The sequence below is a fragment of the Galleria mellonella genome, unplaced genomic scaffold, assembly GCF_026898425.1.
Source record: "Galleria mellonella isolate WM207_F2 unplaced genomic scaffold, CSIRO_AGI_GalMel_v1 utg63, whole genome shotgun sequence".
Classification (NCBI taxonomy): domain Eukaryota; kingdom Metazoa; phylum Arthropoda; class Insecta; order Lepidoptera; family Pyralidae; genus Galleria; species Galleria mellonella.
In genome coordinates, this window is record NW_026442130.1 from 2,618,229 (window position 1) to 2,639,994 (window position 21,766).

The 21,766-nt window shown below is 31.5% G+C and overlaps 1 protein-coding gene across 6 annotated transcripts in view; it reads left to right on the top strand.

Moving 5' to 3' along the window:
- LOC113521649 (CHH-like protein) overlaps window positions 1-21,766 on the top strand; it is a 96,434-nt gene that overhangs the window by 46,959 nt on the left and 27,709 nt on the right. Inside the window, exons 1-2 of one of the 6 annotated variants that reach the window (XM_026907249.3) lie at window positions 1,893-2,025; window positions 2,351-2,377. The exons of 2 other annotated variants lie outside the window; for them this stretch is intronic. The gene's annotated coding sequence lies outside the window, so the exon portion shown is untranslated. 3 more of the 6 variants (XM_031909857.2, XM_026907250.3, XM_026907254.3) reach the window with 3 other exon arrangements.

The window sequence follows — 21,766 nt, forward strand, 5'->3', positions numbered from 1 at the left end:
GTTCCCCTTTATTATAACTATTAATTTAGACAAATCTAAAATATTAGTAAGTAAACAAACTAATTAAAAAAGTAAACAATTTTGTATATAATCAGTAGAGTCAATAGGTGAGGTCAATACCCTCTCTCATCCAAATTCGAGAGAATAATTTTCCTCAAAATCAAATTCAGCCCTATAGTTAACTTTTTAAATCAAAATTAATGATTTTGCTACAATTTAAGTCGGTTTTTTTTTTATTATTATAAAACAATCTTTTCTTTTTTTTTTTAAATAATTTAAATGAGTAACGAACCTGACGCCATGATGGAAAATTGTAAATTACACTTATAAATATTAAAAGTACCATAGACAAGATGTTAGTGCCGTATTGTTCCTGCATAGAATGTGCCACCCCTTCTTTTGTAAGAGGGGACAATGGGAATTCAATAATCAAGAGATGAGCAGCAGCGTCCCTCTTAAAACAAGTGTGGCAACTACCGGCCATAGGGGGGAAAGGGATTATTAGCAATGGAGTTCGACAGCGCCATTGCTAGCAATATCAGGTCGATCTCCACGTGGTTCCCCCTGGAAACCATCGTGAACAATTCTTGTTGAATTCGTCACGATGCGCTAACTGACCTACTTCATCCTGACCTATCATCATTCACTGGTGCCCTGCCTTTATATGTTGGAGTTTTAATACTGGTTGTTGACACTGAGATTTTTTAGAACAATGTATTATTTTTAAGTTCGTTCTATGTCAGATTTTTATAAGACATGTCTCGTATTTTTTCACTAAACTTTATATTTTATATCACAAATACATATATGTTTTATTACTGCATCCAGCTATTTTAAACAGTGTATACCGATAGCGCGCGTGTACCATTCCATTATTACCTATTAAAAAAAAACTACCGCCCATAGCTGGCGATTAGGGGGAAGCCTATATCCAGCAATGGGTAGTTAAAGGCTAATGTAATGATAGATGTATTGACGTCTATATTAAACTTGATTGCATAAATTATACGCATACATTAATAATCGTTTTACTGTGAACTCTGTACTTTATATGCGGTTATATGAACAGTAATTGTAAAAATAATTTCCATCGTGTGTCACATTTAATTGTACAAAGAATTAGTTTGTACAATGTGAGCTGTATTATTAGCCGCTGTGTGGCTTTTCCCATAATGCAAAATTGACCTCCAACATTAACATTCAAAAAGTTCCGCTTGGGTTTTATTTTTTATAATAAATATCTAGCCGCGTGGTACAGGCATAGAATGGGCCACCCCTTCCTTTCCCGTGGTTGTCGTAAGAGGCGACTAAGGAAGGGTGACGGATGGGCAGCAGCGTCTTAAAATATCCCTAAAGGCTAACTGCGGTTGCTAATCCGCCTGACAAGCGTGGCAGCTACTAGCAAAACCCACCAAGGGGGAGGCATATGTCAGGAGCAGGGAGCAGTGGACAGTTAAAGGCTGATATAATGATGATTAAATTTGTACGTAACTAATGTGGAAGTAAACAGTTTTAGATAGTACTATTATATAAATGTTCAATCAATAGTTAAATAATAAAAAAAAAGTAGAATACACAAATAAAAATTATATAAAAATCGCGAACATAGTGTTCGCGATTTTCACAATTTGCATTTTTCGCATAGTTACGAAAAATGGCAGTTAAGTGCGAATCGATTCCAAATTCAAAACCGGCACCACCTGTTGCCATAGAGCCGGGCAAAAGAGATGTCAACATCGACACTAGCCGCAACTTTTAGGTGCGGAAAAAAGTTGCCTACTCTATAGGCTTTCAACTCTGACGTACTGAACGAAGCGGGCGCGCCGCCGCCCGACCAATCGCAACACAGAGCACTACCCGCCATAATATATACGTCAAGCGGGCACAGAGAAGCACAAACTTGAAACGTATGTTGGTACAGGCGCACGTAGTGATCACAGAACGTTCGCGCTATTTCATACGATACTACCATTAACCCCAAGTTGACGCGAAAGTGTTTGTGTGTTACCTCTCTTATCAGAAACAGTGAGTAATTTTTTTTTTTAATATATTACACGCATAGAACGTAAGTGTCTCAATTCGCTATACGATGTCCATTCAGAACCAGCTGGGGATGTAATCGGATACTGGATTGTCTCATGCACGACGTTTAGTATCAAGTAAGCAGTGACAATTTTGTATGTATATATTATTCAATCCTTTTTACATAAAAAAAATCCCGAATGGACATTTCCACTATTTTATTAATTTTATATTATGTAAATTATTATCAGTGAAAATAAAAAAAAAAAATTATAAATATAAGTATATAGGTGATTTTTTTTTCATTTATTTATGTTTTGTTACAAAGGTACACTTTGTGGTAAACCGAAAACAGGTAGGTAATAAAATTATACTTACATCAATTGCTCTTTCTCACATTTTTCTGTACTGCGTACCTGCCTATTGCATTATTTTTTCCTCCTATACTCGAAGGTATCTGTTATCTATGAACATGTCATTATAAAGTAATACCTTCACCATATTACGTAAATCCTATATCTAGAATAATAATCTAAAAATTAAATATCAAATTCATTGATAAATATCAATTGATAAATGAGAACACGTCATTTACAATGAATACTAGCTAAGATAAGATAGATAAGATAATGTAAAATTACATCAGAAATAATTTTCTAACGCTAATAGAAATAACAGACTTATAGCTCTATATGTGTTTTCTTTTGACAACACGAGATTTATTTTAAAAGAAAAATCCATAACCATAGACAATGTAAAAGAAGTAATAAATTTAGAAAACGGAAGATTTAATTAAAAAAACGATTAATTGCGGAACATGTCAAGGATCTTTATCTATTTATATAATTATTATAATTTAAGATCCTAATGTAGGTTTGTTGTCGGTCTACGATTAACGGGTAGAGGTCATATTAGTGTTGCGTGTGGTCGCACTGACCGCGTAAAGTAACATAAGTCGATGTTTTTAAGAGTCACTACCTACTTAGCTTCTTAACTAAATATAACTGTAAAAAAAACAAGAGAACAATATAAAATGCTATCCGTTTATTTATATAAGAGACTTTTATTAAATTTGATATAAATTTGATATTTTTTTCATAGAAAGAGAACTGTTCTTAAACTGTGATATTATTTCGGCTTTATACGTTGATAAATCTAAGGAACTTGGAGTCATGTAAATAGATCTTGTTAAATAGATACCCGGCATTTAAATATGTGCAAGTGGATTAACATAAATTAAGCTTAAGTGAAATATCCTGTGACAACATTTTAAATACTTACCTTTTGTCTGAAAGTTAGTTAACAAGTCTAGGCAAATAGCTAGTTTAAATTTAAATAGAAACATTGATATTGAATTTTAAATACATTTTGTGAGGTAATTTGTTACTGAACTAATAAAATTATATTTTTTATTAGTTCAGTAACAAATTCTAACGCGCAAATGAAAGAAAACCACATCAGATGTTAGAGAAGTTTAGTTAAAATACATTTTAAATTGAGGATAAAGAAATTAATTTTTTAAAGGCGTTAAATGTTGCACAATGAATTTTAAAACAACTCGTTACTATAAGCGCTAAAAATAAATAAGACCATTTATTATTTATCTAGAGGAAAACCGAGTTAATTGGCAACAACAATAAATTCAGTTCACTTTTACCGTTATTCCTCAATTTCCATTCATGAAACACCTGCAATTGGGATTTACATATGACTCATCTATTTCACCATGAACCCGACTCTAATAATTGATAGGTATTAGCCACCATATGTTAGATTGATACATAAAACAAGTTTACAGACCTCAAGTACAATAATGGCTGACTTCCGTAAAATAACGCCTTGTTTCATTGCCACGTATGTACTCTGATTTTTTTTTTAATTTAACGGCATTCTACCGATATCGGCCTCTTTTGTAAATCGCTAGCACATGTCGGATATAATACTAATTAGATCCGTTGCTGACTTTCACTTCTGCAATATCTCGGTATCGCCACAATAAAAATTATCGAGTCGTGTCACAACCTCATAAAGAAGCTTAGAGTCCACAATGAAACCTAATTCCGACATTAAGGACTCAAGTTTCATGCCTATGATGAAATACGTTCATATTTAAATCGGTCTCCTAGAGTAAGAATGATTTTTTATTTATCACAAATTCTACCATAAAAATTTATATACTATTTTGATAGCATTTTTTCCGCCGTATGGTCCCGGCATAGAATAGGTCACCGCTTCCTTTCCCATGGATGTCGTAAGAGACGATTAAGGGAGCTTAATAGTCGAGGGATGGACAACAGTGCCCCTCTTAATACATTACTAAAAGCCTAACTGCGATTGCCAACCCATTTGCCAATCCTGGCAACTACTAGCAAAACTCCCCTTAATGGAGAAGGCCTTTGTTCAACAGTGGACTGTTAACGGTTGATGAGGACTATAGCATTTTTTATTTATTTTAACATTAAAAGTTCTGGTTCTGTTTGACCTTGAAATTTCGTAAAAAAAATCGTAGTACCTACCTGACTGTTAAATTTTACAAACCTTAACTGTTTATAATTGATTTGTTCAAATAACTTCCTATTTAAAAATTTTATATATAGCAAGGCTTTATTATGTTACATAAAAGATTCAACATAACCTTCAAGAAAAGAGTATATTCCTTTTTAAAAGGCCGGCAGCACACCTGCAATGCCGCTGGTGTTGTAGATGATCATGGGCGGCGGTAGTCAATTACCATCAGGTGAGCCGCATGCTCGTCTGGCCCCTGCGTTGTAAAAAAAATGTACATTTAAAAATGTTTTTTCAAAAGATTTACATGTTTATATAGTAGTATACGAGTACATAATCCTGAACAGCATTGTCCTTCTTTGTTCCTCAGTTGGTTAAAAACATAACGCATTATAATCTTTCAGATAATTATAAAATGATTAAAAAAAAACAAAATTAAACAACGCCACCATTCTTCTGGGAACACTAAATTATTTTTAATATATCCTTACTAATATTATAAACATGAAAGTGAGTTTGTATGTTACTTCATAGCGTCTTAACAGCTGAACCAATATGAAACCAAACACTGTGAAATTTTGCAAACACATACTACATCGGATGGAGAAGGATAAACTAGTTTATCCTGATCACGCGGACAAAGTCGCGGTTAGAAGCTAGTTTTTTTATACAACTTAGAATGGCAAACAAGCTGACGGCCCACCTGATGGAAAGTGGTAACCGTCGCCTATAGACATGAGCAGTACCATGGACATAACAGAGTATACTGTTTCGCCAATGATACCCCCCATGCGTTGCCATTCTTGAGGACTCGGGTGTTATTCCTCTGTACCCTGTAAATTCACGCCATATGCCACCTTTCAAACCGAAACACAGCCATGCAAACACAACTGCTTTACGGTTGAAACACGAACGGGACAGAGGTACCCAAGCAATCGAATTTTGTACAAAGTCTCCCTCTGGTTTAATTGATAAAAGTAAATTCGTAGCATTGTCATTAGGTAATCATGCAACAAGGTTCGCAATTTGTTACCTGTCACTTGGAATTTGACTAAAACAGTACCTAATTGGAAACTTCAAAAGCGGAGTTTGAACTTATTGGTTTCTTAATTAATTCCTACTAGTATATTACTATACACATAAGCATCTCGAATTTTCTTCGCGCGGTTTTTTCCGCGGTCAGCGCTCGCATACTTAGCTAAAGTTTTAGAGCATTTTGAAGAGTTATTCAAGAACGATTAGTTGGAAATTTTGACATTACCATTTATATAAAACTAAATCAGTTTTAACTCAAAGACTAATCTACCGGTGAAGGTGTTAAATTAAAAAAAATGTACCTATCATTATAATGGCCATAAACTAACCATAGACAATATACTAATTCATTCAAAACACTTTTGGTAAATATAATAGATAGCTTAAAGGCATTTAATAACACATAATAATAAACTTATACAGACAATATTTATATATATTTCCCCTGATATATTAGTATGTAAGTATAATATACCTAAATACATATATATTTATATATATTTAACTATCACACACACTGCTTCTAATAAAATGCGCTCAGACTTTATATGCGTTATAATAAAATTTTTTATATGCGAAACACGAGGGGAAAACCCGATGTAAACCACTAGCATTGGGATTTTCAAATACCCTTATATATATACTAGCTGACTCGGCAAACGTTGTTTTACCATATACATTACTTCTAGAACTATTCATGAAAATTTATCGTACTACAATTATTATTTTCGATTGCCGTCTTGCAACCCTTTTTCGGAATATAAAAATCGCTATTAAAAAACAGGGGTTGATCATAAAAGGGTAAAAATTTGAAGCTGTATGTATTTTTCAATGCTTAGTCATAATAAAATAAAAATAAATAAATTTGTCAAAAAAATAAAAAAAATAATTTTAGGGGTAGGTCATCCTTATCATTGAGGGGTATGAAAAATAGATGTTAGCTGAATTTCAGACCTATCCAATATGCATACAAAATTCATAGAAATCAGTAAAGTAACAAACACAGTGACACGAGAATTTTATATATTAGAATATAAAAAAAAAACCATAGATAATATAACAGCTTCTTTTTATTGATGATCCCACAAGAAGGAACAAACAAATAAAGTTTCCTCTCATTATACCTAATTTATTAACATGTCACGGAATCAATATATACAAGTATAATTCATAATTTTAATGTAAACGCGCATTTATTTATGTAATAATTAAGTGTCATTATGATTTTATAAATACTTCCTATGTTCCCTGACAATAATTGTTAATGAACTTCTCGTATATATGGAATAAAACTTAATTTTTGTTTATTTGTATACGTGTAAGGTTTTTTTTTTTTTGTAATTTTTTTTTATGCAACTTAGAATGGCAAACGAGCTGACGGCCCACCTGATCGAAAATTGTAACCGTCGCCTATGAGCAGTACCATGGACATAACAGAGTATACTGTTTCGCCCATGATATCCCCTATGCGTTGCCATTCTTAAGGACTCAGGTGTTATTTCTCTGTTCCCTGTAAATACACTACCATACCCTTCAAACCGAAACACAGCCATTCAAACACAACTGCTTCACAGTTGAAACGAATGAGATAGAGTTGGCCGAACAAACGATTTTTGTACAAAGTCTCCCTCTGGTAAATTACGCAGAAACTAATAGACGTGTTTGAATTTAGAATTTTTTAATTAAAAATTCATATATCTAGTTACTAATTTCATTTTTAAATATAACAGAAGTGATTTTTTATAATGTATTTCTGTACAGTTTCCGTAAACATCAGTCAAACTTAGTTGAAAAGTTCTTATGAATTATTAAAAATGTACACTCGAGTGCATATGTTTATTTATTTCTACTTTCTTGCCAGTTTTACTTGGCTGAAAATATTTGATAAACTGGACGGTAAAATAAAAAAAAATATCGAAAAATTATCAAATAAAATGATTTTGAATAAGAAATATTATGAAAAGTCTATCAACTAATTAATCATAGACTTTGGTGTCCCACTGCTGGGCAAACGCTTTCCTCAACTGCTTCTATCTCGCACGATCGTTGGTTAAGCGATGAAGATTGTGTCATCTAAATAAAAAAAAAACGGGAATTATAGAGAAAAAACAAAAAGTTTGGAAAATAATTTCACACTGGTTTGTTTTCATTAAAAATATGTCACCGGTCATTAACATGCTATTTGTTATTTTAGTTATTCATTTTTTTTAAATACCTTTCAACTTCATAATGTATATAATACTTTAAAAACTTCACTGATATAAAAAAATATCGGTTACTATCTATTAGTAACGACTTCGCCAATTCGAATACTTTTTCTTATTTCCGTGGGAATGTCATGTAATGTAACTTTTTATTTTACGCATAATATTAAGTGTTCTAACTCATTAATTGCAATAATAAAAATATTTATTTATTTATTTATACTTTTGCACACATTGAAAAATGTCTACAGGGCGGACTTAATGCCTGATGCCATTCTCTACCAGTCAATCATCACGCCAGACAGAGAGAGCAAATGGCGGTGCACAGATTTAAGAAATTTTACATTTTTTTTTTGTGAATAACGATTATTTTCAAAAATCTTTCTTTTTTTTATCTTTTACTATTTGCAAAACTTAATAAAAAATATTATTTATTTACAAAAATATATTTCTTAGCGGATGTACTTCATAAGAAATCGACTCGGTGAACTTTAATTTCGTGAGTCAATTAATTTGAGATTTCGTGATGAGTCAGTCAGTGAGTGGTATTTCGTTTCATATAAATAAAAAAAAATACTTTTCAGTATAACACAGGTAGGTTTTATGCGTCACTACATTAGAAAAAAAATTCTTAACAGAATTATGAAAAACCACAAATTAACTACCTGTTTCAATGAATCATATACATACATTTTTTCTTTTCATCTGACTTCGAAGAAGGGAATTTTTCAATTCAATTTTATTTTTTACAGTTTTTTACCTCATAACTCGTGTAGTTTTTTTTTTTTTATTTGAAAGCATACACTTACAGATTAGTCGCATAATAATTTTATCAAAATCAATTCAGTAAACTGCTGAAATTCGAAAAAAATGTCGGAAATGACAAACATAGTAAGTTCATATTATTCCCGTTATGCATATATTATAAATAGACATAAATAATATATTTTACCAGCTATAAGGCATTTGGTCGTGTGGTCCCGGTATAGAATAGGCCACCCCTTCCATTCCCATGGGTATCGTAAGAGACGATAAGAGAGGGCGAAAGATAGGCAGCAGCGTCTCTTTTAGAACATCTCTAAAGCCTACTATTACTACTAATCCGCTTGCTAATCGTGGCAACTGCTAGTAAAACCCCCCAAGGGGGAGGCTAATGTTTAGCAGTGGACAGTTAAAAGCTGATATGATATAATGAAGACATTGCGTGAAATGTACGTATTCTATAGAACAACACACAAACCACTCCGACTTCACACACATGGAAATGGGAAAAACATACAAAATAACTGTGAAATCCGTATAAAAATCTGTTTTGTTTTGTTTTATACAACTTAGAATGGCAAACAAGCTGACGGCTCACCTGATGGAAAGTGGTAACCGTCGCCTATAGACATGAGCAGTACCATGGACATAACAGAGTATACTGTTTCGCCCATGATACCTCACATGCGATGCCATTCCTGAGGACTCAGATGTTATTCCTCTGTACCCTGTAAATTCACGCCATATCCCACCCTTCAAACCGAAACATAGTCATGCAAACAACTGCTTCACGGTTGAAACACGAATAGGACAGAGGTGCCCAAACAATCGACTTTTGTACAAAGTCTCCCTCTGGTGGTTTAATTTTTCTACTTATAAGAAATAAATAGAAAAATGCAGACTCGAACATTGACTTTGTTTTATATTATTTAAGATAATAAATAATAAAGTACTTGAATATATCTTTGACAGTGAATTTTGATCACTATTTACTTAGTATTGGCACCAATTCTTAAGTGTTATTTCTCGAAATTCGTTTCTTAACCCTAATATTTTAATTTGATAATCGATCATGCACGGTCTTTTTAATGACCATGTAATTTAGACAGTACATTTAAATAAATACACATAATGTTAACAGAGATTTAAAAGAGTAACTGTTGAGTTCCTTGCGAGCACTTCTTAACAGATAACAACTTCTCGAACCCTGCGTTAAAAAAAATTTAAATTTATTTATTTATTTATTTAAATAACTTTATTGACCAAAATAAAATAAGGTTTAAAAGGCGAATTCAATGCATGCGCAGCATTCTCTACCAGTCAACCTTTGTGATGAACTGAAAATCACGAACGCGGTACTTCATTATTGGAATATATAAAGAAAAACTACTCTTGGAAAAATTACTGTTTTATGGATCATCATAAAATAAATATATAATTTTGACTTTTTTTTTATGGGTGAAAATGGTATATTAACCCCGCCTGCGCTAACAGTATACGCTGGCGGAGCTCCAGTGAAGGGTGATAGATGAGAATGAAAACAGGCCAGTTAGCCCATCATGATTAATTCATCAGGAATTAACCATGATAGTTTCCAGGGAGAACCGCGAGGAAGTCGACCTGGTTGGGTATATTGCTAGCAATGGGATTCTCAGTCTCCATTACTAACAATCCCTTTCCCCCCAATAATTTGTACTGTATTCGTTTTTACAATACAAATTTTGTTTTGACATCAAATTTTAATTTTAGAGTTGGATTAAGAGAAATGGTGCCTCGGAATCGACCTCACACACCACGTATAACTTACGCCCTCCCACAATTAAGTCGAATCTAAAGACGTCGTTTTTATTAAAATGCATTAAACCCGTTTGTTCATATTGCATCAAAGATTCGGATATAGACACATAAAGTCTATCCAATAGAACTAAATGACAATAGAAACAAATTGATTGATTGGTCTGAACAAATAAACAAATGATTATTTGATTAAATGTACCGATTTGACAATAATTTAATATAGGGAGTGTTTCTGTGATAATTTTGCCAAAACTTGGTTACATATTATATACACCATATCAGTCATTAATTGTCCACTGCTGAACATAGGCCACCCCCATAATTGACAGGGTTCAACAGATGCCACACTTAGCAAGCGGATTGGCAATCGCAGTTAGGCCTTTGATGTTTTAAGAGGGACGCTGTTGACCATTCCTCGACCTATTATATATAAATAATGTACATATAAAAACATTACCCTTATTGGCGACCGGCCGATGCACTCTTTAGACATTATTATACTTTTTTATATACATTTACTTTTAGAATGTTCTTATTATTTGTAATTTCAATTTTATATTTTTTGACATATATCATATTGTTCTGTTCCTTGCTTGCTGTTTAATACATTTATTTCGCTACTAAATTCCGTGTCTACATCATTTCATCACCTCATCACAGTCCACCGCTCCGTAATAACCCTCACTTTAGTAGTGGGATAAATAATATATTCCAAATTTGAACATATAAATAGTATCTATGCTAGAACTGTTTAACGGTAACTTAAACAAGGAATATGTACAAAAGACATCAACGCATCGGGCACCGGGTTACACGCCGATGGCAGCTGGCCGTCTGTGGTCCTTCCAAGAAATATTTCGTATAATTTATGAGACCTCTGGCAATTAATGACTACAATAGATCTTGTTTCTATGTAATAACATTTATATAATCAACATAGATATAGTTGCGGTCGGTCCGCAAATTATATACTTTTAGAATGAAATACGTAAATAATTTACAATTAATTTTCACAGGAACAGTTCATTCTTTATAAATAAATGAATGAGTATACTTTATTTGTATTATACAATATATTTATAGGAAATATGTCATCGGGTGAATGTAAATTATTGTTTTTATTAATTTAATGCCATTTAATTGTTTAATAATTTAATTCTAATTTAATATTTTTTAAACACGAAGCATGCCTTTAAATGTAAGAACAGTAAGCCATAATCCACTAATGTAATGTATCGAAATATTTCGCCGTATCTTATATTGGTAATCCTAAATAAATAAATAAATAAGACAATTAATAAATATAACGATACAATTGTATTATATAAGTACAGTGAGGCGGTCTTATTGCTGAGAGCAATCTTTTTAAGACAACCTTAGGGTAATGGACTAATTGTTGTACAAGTTGAAGTGTGGGATATGGCGTGAATTAACAGGGTACAGAGGAATAATACCTGCGTCCTCAGGAATGGCAACGCATGGGGGGTATCATGGGCGAAACAGTATACTCTGTTATGTCCATGGTACTGCTCATGTCTATAGGCGATGGTTACCACTTTCTGTAGGCCGTCAGCTTGTTTGTCATTCTAAGTTGTATATGCTATAGTTGCTATGAGGAGGTCCTGCTTAGGGTTAAGGAAAAAAGACAAATTATTAGAACTATTGAGGACAGAAGGGGAAAAATGTTAGGACACTTGATACGACACGACGAACTTATGAACATTATAATAGAAGGTAAGATAGAAGGAAGAAGGGGGAGAGGGAGACCGAGACATAGCTACATCAGGCAGATCAAGGAATAGGTTGGTGTCGTGTCGTATCAAGAGGTGAAGAGACTCGCTGAAAATCGTAGTGAGTGGCAAGAGCTCCACCGACAAGAGCGCAGCTCTTAAATGGATAGATAGATACATATTATACTATACGAAGTTGCAGTCAAAGGACAGTTTACAATAAGATACATTTTCAGACCATCAGTCCTATCCGTGTCAAACATTACACTAATCACGTATATAATATGTTTTAAATTGACATCTATTAATAAACAATCTGGCACACGCCAACTATTGCATGTGGCGGTTATAAATAATTCTTTGCAGCTCGTAAATGTGTATTGCAGAAATAAAACTTCTCACCAATGGAACGATCCTATTGCGGTGTCCACGTTTGGGGCATATTGCACTGTCAAATATATAAGTATAATAGTTAAAGACAGATGGCGCATGCTGTTCACGCATCCACGAATCGTACATTGCACTAGATTTTTTTTAATGAGTGATAATGAAATGGTAACCCCACCCGCGCTATCGGTATACACTAGCAGGGCAGTGAAGGATAATAGATGAGGATGAAGCAGGTCAGTTAGCTCACCGTGACGAATTCAACAAGAATTGTTCACGATGGTAACCAGGGATAATCGCGTGGAGGTCGACCTAATATGGTATATTGCTAGCAATAGAGCTGTTACACCCAGTCTCTTTCCCCCTTTCGCGCGGATAGGGTTACCATTCACTTAATTCCACAAGAATTAAGTGACCTGACTTCATCTATATATATAAACCAAATATAAACTTAAGAAATATAATTTCTTTACACACACATATATATATATATATATATATATATATATATATATATATATATATATATATATATATAATTTAATAGAACAACGTCATATATAAGATTAAATATTGCAGCATGTATTTTTGGATATATTATGTGATAAAATATACGAATATAATTAAGACCAGGTGTTCCCTATATAGAAAATACATATATAATTATGATAATATAATCAATATATGTCCGTAATAAAAAATGGTAGGCTTTAATGAAAGTGTGAGAGCTAACAGTTTTACATAAAGATGTTTTACTACCTATTTCTCTGTTTGCCCAATGTTTGAGTGGTAAAGAACACACTTCGGTGTTATGACCACATAATATACATATATTCACGCTGTGCATTTAAGTTTAAATAAATAAATATTTTAAATAAATAGTGATAGAGCAGTTCGTATAGTTCCACATATTTGTGGGTATCAAAGGGTAGACTTACAAGCATGTTACTATACTCACTTGTACCCTACAAATCTATTAAACTTTACAACATTGCCACTCTGTTTTATATTAATCTTTTACTTTATTACTTTTTTTATACTACTAAGGTGGCAATTATAACAAGTATACGACCTGTCTGATGGTAAACGGAGTTACCATAGCTTATAGACGTCTGTAACACCAAGAGTGTCACGCGTTGCCGACCATTAAGAAAACTTAATACGCCCTTTTTTAAAAACCCCATGCTGTAGTCTCTAGGGAAACCCTCGCAGGAAGATCTGTAATATCATAATGATTTATTTTATACAGCAACTGAATGGAATATTGTGCTCAGCAAAATTAAAAGATGTTCTGTTAATAATGGTTGCTAGCTACATTTGTATTGAAATTATTAAGTGTTTTTTTATATATTAATAGGCAGATTGTCTTTCAGACCATATCGCCTAGTCTAGCCAATATTATTCATTATACACATCCTATATATAGTCAGTATATGTTTTTTTATTTATATAATAAAATTCTATTTATGGTAATTAAATAAAAAATCTCGTTCTGACTGGACACCTGTGCGAAATTTAATATTTAAGAGAACGCAATGACTATAAAACGGTGATCACCGATTAATATGATCGTAAAATAATTTATATGGACGTTTCCTAGACGTTTTAAATACGTTTTACGACGTCAAATGTCAATTTAAAAGCTTTAATCTTGTTCTAAAAACATAATGTATGTATTTTTTTCTTTTTTTTTTATAATCTGTGACGATAATGATGCGGTTCTGTGTGACATGGTGATAAAAAATGTCCAATTAATTCTCTTTGTTCTATTTGACTGTATAAATAAATGTAAATGTGTGTTTTATGTACTGTTTTAATAATTGTTTCCATAATTCTACTTTAGTTTTTTTTTCTTTTTTTTATACCACTGAGGTGGCAAATAAGCATATGGCCCACCTGATAGTAAGCGGTTACCGTAGCCTATGAACGCCTGCAATACCAGCGGTATTACGCGCGCGTTGCCAACTCTAAAGAAACCTCTTTACCCCCCTTTTGAAGAATCCTATGCTGTGGTCCTTTAGTATTTTTCTGTTGTCACTTGTATGGCTTATTTTTCTTATTGTTTTGTTAGTGTCAGTTTTATTAATGTAAAATCGATGCCTTAAGAAAACGTTGTGTGTCTGTAATTGGTGTAAGTACAAGATGCAAGCATTTTATATCGATTACAATTAATGTCTGTATTTACACTGTTGATGTTCCTTTTAAAATAAATAAATAAATTTATGTTCTTTTGTAATTTTACGCATTGTATCTATTTTTGTAATGTCTATACATTAGTTTTTTATAGCTTTATATTATTTGTACTAATAAATTAGTAGGTATATCACAGTTAATATCGATCAACATTTATTTTATATATCTGAGAGTTTATAATTTTTCATAATTGAATTATTTATTAATTATTATTATTATTATTTATTTTAATACTCCACTATTGATTTTCAAAACGATCCCTTTTTATTTATGATCATAATCGTTATACTAAGAAACAACTAATAAACCAAAAGTGACAGCTGCTGTAGTATCGGCAAATATAAATAACTAAATGGACATTAGTATATTTTCATAACAGAAACACACTTAAATTCTGTTTATACAAATGGATGTATAAACAAAATTCAAGTGTCTGCCTATATGACATAAAGTACAGACATACAAATACATAAACATACTAAGTGGTAACTGTAATTTAAGATGAGACAAAAACACTTGAATATTTTATAAACATGCTATCTTAGACTATATAGATAGAGCATAGAGCCTCAAAAACATGTCAACTTTTTGTCAGCTAATTGTCAAATTAACCGACTCGTTTTTTTGTCAGTGTTCTATGTATTTACACATGAAATGTATTTTGACGTATTATTTAATAAGTAAAATGAGTGTTTATGCATTAAAAAGAACGCAATAATTACAAGACAAAATAAATGTATAAAAGTAAAAAAATAAATAATCCTTTTTTTTTTAAGTAGGTTGAAAACAAATTGCGAATCTCCTCCTTTTTCAAGCGACTTACAAAAAGACTATCTTTATTCGTCTATATTTTGTTTGCAACTTTGTTAAGCGATTGTGAAATCTCTATCACTGTAAAAATTGGCAGCGAACTTAAAAAAAAAAATTAGACGTGCACAAAATATCATAGAAAACTCAGTGTTATAGATATAAACAATAATCTCAATAATAACATTCCCAGAATTCTAAATCTACTTTGATAAATTATTTCAGTAGTCGAAAGAGCTTACTTTCACGCCGGTCTCATAAATTAAGAGAAGTTAGATGCCATTTTTAAAAAAAAAATTTAATACCAAATATTGTCTACACGCGAATGTCCCCATTCTTAATTCAAATACATTTTTTAATCTAATGTGTTCAAAAATACACATTTAAATTAATCGGTGTATTTTTGTGGAATATTTAGAAAAAAAAAACTGTCAACACTTCGGAATCGCTTTCAAAGGTGGCAAACTTTCGAAGGCCCTAGATATTATATTGCAAAAGTGCCTTGATTAATAAATAGATATTCAGTGAAAGGGAGCTTATATCTTTAATTAAATCTATCGTTGATTTCCTTGAGTTCAATCATTTTACCACGTCTGCCCGATTTGCTATAAATGTTGCTATATACGCCGGTGGAACCGGTTGCATTTACCGACTGCTATATCTGTTCTCATTTATATTATTGGCCATAGACTATTTTCTTTATGTCACTTCGCTCTATTAAAGACAAATTGGAGCGGAACATTTTGTTGATTTATAATTTGCATAATAGTAATATTTTGATTAAAGATATTTTCTCATTTTCTTCAAGTTTCAACTTTTTGTGATCTCTCTAATTGACACTTGATTAAGTATAAGGATTTTTAACTTGATTAAGTATAATTTAATTAACAATTATAAATAAATTGTGTTTCATAAAAAAACCGTCTTCAGCAGTGGCAAAACTAGTTAATTTGATTTAAAAATTTAGCTACTAAACCGATTTTGATAAAATTTCCATGATGCTAATCTGTAAGTTAGATATGCTGAAGATAAAAAAAACAATTTTCTAAATCGGTTTATAACTGACCAAGTCATAAGGTAACAAACATAAAAAAATACGATCGTAGTGAGAACCTCCTTTTTTTGAAGTCGGTTGAAAATGTTAAACTAGTACCTATTCAGTTTCTTTAGATTATAGTTTTAGTGTATTAAGATCTTATAAAATATCGTAAGAGATTGCTTGATAATTGAAATTCCTGAATAATAATCGTGTACTTGCTAAGTACCGTCATATTTTAGATAGATTTAGTTAAATTTTGCAATGTACTCACAAAAATTCATAAATTACCACTTGGATAAAAGTCCTGGTAACTTTTTTATACCAAATTTAATGCTAGAAAAATCGACGATAATAAAATCATTAGTAAAATCATTATCAATGTCTGAGAAATATATAACATTGTATGATAGAAAGAGACACAATTTTCGCAGTATGATTTCAACACAGCCATGTTGTTTTAACTACGTAGGTATACTTAGGGCAATGCAGTTGCATGCACCGTAGAAGGCGTCAAGTTGTCTCCCTGTTTTTGTATGTAGTGGTCATACACACACACACACACACATAGGATCAAACTTGTTACGACGCACCAAAGTTGCGTTTACATCAAATATTTTATATTTTTATTAATATTAGTGTTTTTAATACAAATGTCTATATAATAAGTTAAATAAATAAATAGCTTCCTATGTATTAATTTATAGATGTTTCACCTACATACGAAATTTCATTCGAATATTTTATTTTTAATGAAATTATAATATGTATATTAATTCTATATATATATATATATATATATATATATATATATATATATATATATATATATATATATATATATATCGTTCAGTTTCCAAAACTACTTCATTATATTTATTTAAACTGAATATTATAATTCGACGTGTACATATAACACGAGCTTTACATTGCGCGTGAGCAGCGCCAGTTGCCAGCGAGTCTGCCACGGCACAGCACACGTGAAACTCGATACACGCACACAGACACGCGCGGGGAAAATCAACCAGCGGCGCATACGCATGCGCAACACACCATTATAAAATACTATACACAGTCTGTTTCAATAACACTTAATTAAATGATAGCCGAGTTTTATTGAATTTATCATTACAACGCTCAATAAATGAAAAATAAAATAATTAACATATCGAAACATTAAATTATTTAATATATTTTTTTTTATTTTTAATTGTATCACTATTAGACGTCAATAGACTATATAAAAGTCAAACGAAATATTTGTTTGTTTATATTTTTATTAGGTTCTATCGGAACAATCTACAGCCGCGCTCGTGATTCTGTCTGCATCCCCGTGACGTATTAATTAACCGATATACAAGATGGCTTATGTTTTTCCCAATCTCAAAAATTTAAATTTATATTGCACACGATGGTAGCAGAACTACCATCGTATGCAATATAAATTTCAATTTTCAATTAAATTTATTCGCAACAATAAAATAATATATAAAACAAACAAATAATACATAAAACAACTTGACAATAAAACAGAAAAAGTATAAAGTAACAAAATAACCAATGATAATTGTCCAAAAATTGCATTAAATTAAGATATAACAGAGCTACACTGATTTAAAATCTACATATTGGCCGTAATGGGTAACAGCTAAACTCTATCCATTTAGAGTCTGTAACTAATCCATTGTAAACTTGCACTAATTCTTAAGCGCTACATTTTAAAAGTGTCTTATTTAAAATGGTATTAATAATTATGAGATCAACATGAAAGTAATATTTTTAGTTAAAAAAAGCCGATAAAGATAGAATAAAATAGAAAATCTTTATTTAAACAGACTTGTTTACAAGATATTTTAAAACGTCTCTTCTTATAATTATACTGTAGAGTTTTAAATATTGTTATTTGCTAAAAAAAAAAAACGGCGAGAAACTGAGCAATGGTGTATATAAAAAATATTTATTTAGTTTAAATATAATTAGTTATTTAAATTTTATTAACCAATAAAATGACAAATGGCGGACTTAAAGCTATAAGCATTCTCTACCAGTCAACCTTTAGGATATAAAAAAATATTTATAGTCAAATTTAACAACTTCCTCTTTGAAAACATTTTAAAATACAGACAGGGACGTTAAGTGACAAGATTTTACGTAAACACTTGGTACTGAAAATATTTTAATTTGGAACGTATAATAAGGTATAATATCTAATATAAGTAGAATGTACTTCGCAACAAATTTTTTTATAATTTGCAACAAACAAACAAACTTTTTTATTCTGCAAACAAAAATTGTAAAACCTGTCTATTAAATAAAAAAATAAAATAAAAAAAATCAGTTTAGAATTGACGAAGTAAGCGATATTGTTGCAAAAAAAATACGAAAATGTTTATTTATTTATTTAATCCTTATTGCAGCTTTTATAAAAATAATAAAAATACAGCAAATTCTAATAAGAAATGATACAAAAGGCGGCCTTATCGCTAAGCAATCTCTTCTTTTAAGTAGAGAATAGTAAACCTTTTCGTTAAAAACTTAGATAGAAATTTCCGTTACAATGATTTATTAGCAATTGAGAGGCTCTTGAATGAAACATAAATAAATATTATATTCGCAGTTATGAATGGAGCAACTATAAATAATCAGAAGTTTGACGACCTGTTGACATCATTGGCATATGTTACTCATCGTTAGTACATATTATGAGTACTTATATGTACACAAACGTACATAGTGACAAAATAATTGAATGATATAACTTTAAAAAAATCATTGTCGTTCAAACAACACCAAAAATGACAGATTACACTGTGATACCCATAGTACCTCTTATGCGTTGCCATTTTTGACAACTATGGTGTTATGCCTTCGTACCCTGTAATTTACTGCCATATCTCACCCTACAAACCGAAACACTGCCATGCAAGCACAAATGTTTCACGACAGACACGATTTTGGTCAAGTTAATTAATTTATTCCTTTATTATATATTTTCATTATGACAAACTGTATAATTTTGACTATGCACGGGTGGATGTAGTTTACCAGAGGGAGACTTTGTACAAAAGTCGATTGCTTGGCTACCTCTGTCCCATTCGTGTTTCAACCATGAAGCAGTTGTGTTGGCATGGCTGTGTTTCGGTTTGAAGGGTGGGGATATGGCGTGAATTTACTGGGTACAGAGGAACAACACCTGAGTCCTCAGGAATGGCAACGCATGGGGAGTATCATGGGCGAAACAGTATACTCTGTTATGTCTATGGTACTGCTCATGTCTATAGGCGACGGTTACCACTTCCCATCAGGTGGGCCGTCAGCTTGATTGCCATTCTAAGTTGTATATAAAAAAAAGGTATAGAAATAAATTAGTATTTTATATTAGTTATAATAAGCGAATTTATGATATCTTGGATATATTATTATTTTTGTAGGCACGAGTATGTATCTCTAATTTTATTGCAAGTAATATATAGTCTATATTGTTCACTGATAATATAGCTTTTTGTCGGTGATGGATTTTTTAAAATCAGTCGAATAGTTTTTGAGTTCATCCATTACAAACGAACTAACAAACAATTAAATCTTTTTTTTTAATAACGTTAGTGTATATTGCACTAAGCGGATATTGAATTTCATTATAATTTTTCTGCAATATTTATTTGCTATTTGTAAATATTTTGTAAGTAATAGGTACAAGAGATAGTGTAATCAGGAATTGATTAATCGATACGAGTAATAACAATAGACGCTAAGGCTGTTGACTTGGTATAAGTATATTTAATATCTACATTTTAATGATGGAATCATTCGACTCTTTTTAAACAAGTACTAAAAAGAAAAAAATTCTTAATTCGTCTCTAATTATGACGATATGTCCACCATTCTTTAACTGATTTTGATAATTCATTTTGTAATCTGTAGAATATGCTGCGTGCATCCTATAGATGTAATATATTAACTTAGGTTTTTCATTGTACAATATAATTTAAGACTGTGTTTCATAATAAAAAAAAAACTTTAATCGTGATAAAACCATATATTCCAATTTAAAAATTAAAGTACTGAAACGATTTTAATAAAATTTCTATAGAACTAATCTGTAAATATATCCTTTCAAATAATAAAAGCATTTTTCAAATCGGTCTACAAAAGACGGATATGAGGTAACAAATATGAAAAAAATCAACCCAGCGAGAACATTCTCTTTTAAATATTTATTTATTTATTTATACTTTATTGTACACAAAAAAAAATATATTGTTATATTTTATAATAAATAAAGATGTACAACAGGTCAGATTAACTGTGTAAGTAACTCTAACTCTTCCAGCAAACACTGATTGAAAAGGAACATTAATTACTTTTTATGAAGTTTGCTGAAAATAGTAGCTGAATTCAAATCTTTATTAATTTTTAATTGAACAAAATTTATTTAGATTTTTAATTAAAAAAGAGGCAAATAATTAAATACTAATGAACACCAGTCTCGCGGTGATTATGGTTAACGATTTTAAATGTTGTAACACCAATACCAAGTTGGTACTATAATGACCCAAATACACGAGCTGCCGGCGTCACACAGTCTGATGTCTCTCGCTCGCTACTGTTGAATATTCCGCGCGCCCTTCGTTAGCTATTCATGTATATTGGACACAGCTGTACAAGGAGTTAATGGGAAATCAACTGTATTATACACGTTGTAACAGGGCGCGACTAATAGATCATTAAAACTACGGAAAGAAGAAGAAAAAAATAACCTATTCTGAGAAAAAGAAATGTTCATAGTTAAGTTAGTTATTTAAGTATTCATTTTTTATACTTATTAATAGATAAGTTATTTATTTATCTATTTATATTTATTTCCACGTGTACAGATTAGTCGTTACAGTATAAAATAGGTAAATGTCTAACATCACACCCTGTAGGAGTATAGCAATATAACAAATACTCAAAGAGAAAACCATTTTTTTTATACAACTTAGAATGGCAAACAAGCTGACGGCCCACCTGATGGAAAGTGGTAACCGTCGCCTATACACATGAGCAGTACCATGGACATAACAGAGTATACTGTTTCGCCCATGATACCCCCCATGCGTTGCCATTCCTGAAGACTTCGGTGTTATTCCTCTGTACCCAGTAAATTCACGCCATATCCCACCCTTCAAACTAAAACAACCATGCAAACACAACTGCTTCACGGTTGAAACACGAATGGGACATTATAATTAATAATGTTGCCATATTTTGAACAACGTTCAAAAGAAGGTGGGTTTCGATTTGGTTAT